Below are 2,500 nucleotides of genomic sequence, written 5' to 3'. Positions count from 1 at the left end.
GAGAAGGGAGATTCCAAATCCAGGAAGAGAAGGGAGATTCCAAATCCGCGAAGAGAAGGGAGATTCCAAATCCAGGAAGAGAAGGGAGATTCCAAATCCAGGAGGAGAAGGGAGATTCCAAATCCAGGAAGAGAAGAGAGATTCCAAATCCAGGAAGAGAAGGGAGATTCCAAATCCAGGAAGAGAAGGGAGATTCCCAATCCAGGAAGAGAAGGGAGATTCCAAATCCGGAAGAGAAGGGAGATTCCAAATCCAGGAAGAGAAGGGAGATTCCAAATCCAGGAAGAGAAGGGAGATTCCAAATCCAGGAAGAGAAGGGAGATTCCAAATCCAGGAAGAGAAGGGAGATTCCAAATCCAGGAAGAGAAGGGAGATTCCAAATCCAGGAAGAGAAGGGAGATTCCAAATCCAGGAAGAGAAGGGAGATTCCAAATCCAGGAAGAGAAGGGAGATTCCAAATCCAGGAAGAGAAGGGAGATTCCAAATCCAGGAAGAGAAGGGAGATTCCAAATCCGGAAGAGAAGGGAGATTCCAAATCCAGGAAGAGAAGGGAGATTCCAAATCCAGGAGGAGAAGGGAGATTCCAAATCCAGGAAGAGAAGGGAGATTCCAAATCCAGGAAGAGAAGGGAGATTCCAAATCCAGGAAGAGAAGGGAGATTCCAAATCCAGGAGGAGAAGGGAGATTCCAAATCCAGGAAGAGAAGGGAGATTCCAAATCCGGGAAGAGAAGGGAGATTCCAAATCCAGGAAGAGAAGGGAGATTCCAAATCCAGGAAGAGAAGGGAGATTCCAAATCCAGGAAGAGAAGGGAGATTCCAAATCCAGGAAGAGAAGGGAGATTCCAAATCCAGGAAGAGAAGGGAGATTCCAAATCCAGGAAGAGAAGGGAGATTCCAAATCCAGGAGGAGAAGGGAGATTCCAAATCCAGGAAGAGAAGGGAGATTCCAAATCCAGGAAGAGAAGGGAGATTCCAAATCCAGGAAGAGAAGGGAGATTCCAAATCCAGGAAGAGAAGGGAGATTCCAAATCCAGGAAGAGAAGGGAGATTCCAAATCCGCGAAGAGAAGGGAGATTCCAAATCCAGGAAGAGAAGGGAGATTCCAAATCCAGGAAGAGAAGGGAGATTCCAAATCCGGGAAAAAAGGGAGATTCCAAATCCAGGAAGAGAAGGGAGATTCCTAATCCAGGAAGAGAAGGGAGATTCCAAATCCAGGAAGAGAAGAGAGATTCCAAATCCAGGAAAAAAGGGAGATTCCAAATCCGGAAGAGAAGGGAGATTCCAAATCCAGGAAGAGAAGGGAGATTCCAAATCCAGGAAGAGAAGGGAGATTCCAAATCCAGGAAGAGAAGGGAGATTCCAAATCCAGGAAGAGAAGGGAGATTCCAAATCCGCGAAGAGAAGGGAGATTCCAAATCCAGGAAGAGAAGGGAGATTCCAAATCCAGGAAGAGAAGGGAGATTCCAAATCCAGGAGGAGAAGGGAGATTCCTAATCCAGGAAGAGAAGGGAGATTCCAAATCCAGGAAGAGAAGGGAGATTCCAAATCCAGGAAGAGAAGGGAGATTCCAAATCCAGGAAGAGAAGGGAGATTCCAAATCCAGGAAGAGAAGGGAGATTCCAAATCCAGGAAAAAAGGGAGATTCCAAATCCATGAAGAGAAGGGAGATTCCAAATCCAGAGAGAGAAGGGAGATTCCAAATCCGGGAAGAGAAGGGAGATTCCAAATCCAGGAAGAGAAGGGAGATTCCAAATCCAGGAAGAGAAGGGAGATTCCAAATCCAGGAAGAGAAGGGAGATTCCAAATCCAGGAAGAGAAGGGAGATTCCAAATCCAGGAAGAGAAGGGAGATTCCAAATCCAGGAAGAGAAGGGAGATTCCAAATCCAGGAAGAGAAGGGAGATTCCAAATCCAGGAAGAGAAGGGAGATTCCAAATCCAGGAAGAGAAGGGAGATTCCAAATCCAGGAAGAGAAGGGAGATTCCAAATCCAGGAAGAGAAGGGAGATTCCAAATCCAGGAAGAGAAGGGAGATTCCAAATCCAGGAAGAGAAGGGAGATTCCAAATCCAGGAAGAGAAGGGAGATTCCAAATCCAGGAAGAGAAGGGAGATTCCAAATCCAGGAAGAGAAGGGAGATTCCAAATCCGGGAAGAGAAGGGAGATTCCAAATCCAGGAAGAGAAGGGAGATTCCAAATCCAGGAAGAGAAGGGAGATTCCAAATCCGGGAAGAGAAGGGAGATTCCAAATCCGCGAAGAGAAGGGAGATTCCAAATCCAGGAAGAGAAGGGAGATTCCAAATCCGGGAAGAGAAGGGAGATTCCAAATCCAGGAAGAGAAGGGAGATTCCAAATCCGCGAAGAGAAGGGAGATTCCAAATCCAGGAAGAGAAGGGAGATTCCAAATCCAGGAAGAGAAGGGAGATTCCAAATCCAGGAAGAGAAGGGAGATTACAAATCCAGGAAGAGAAGGGAGATTCCAAATCCAGGAAGAGAAGGGAG

This window comes from Penaeus monodon, chromosome 1 (assembly GCF_015228065.2).
Source record: "Penaeus monodon isolate SGIC_2016 chromosome 1, NSTDA_Pmon_1, whole genome shotgun sequence".
NCBI lineage: Eukaryota > Metazoa > Arthropoda > Malacostraca > Decapoda > Penaeidae > Penaeus > Penaeus monodon.
The sequence above is the reverse complement of the archived record's forward strand: the minus strand, read 5'-3'. Positions refer to the sequence as shown.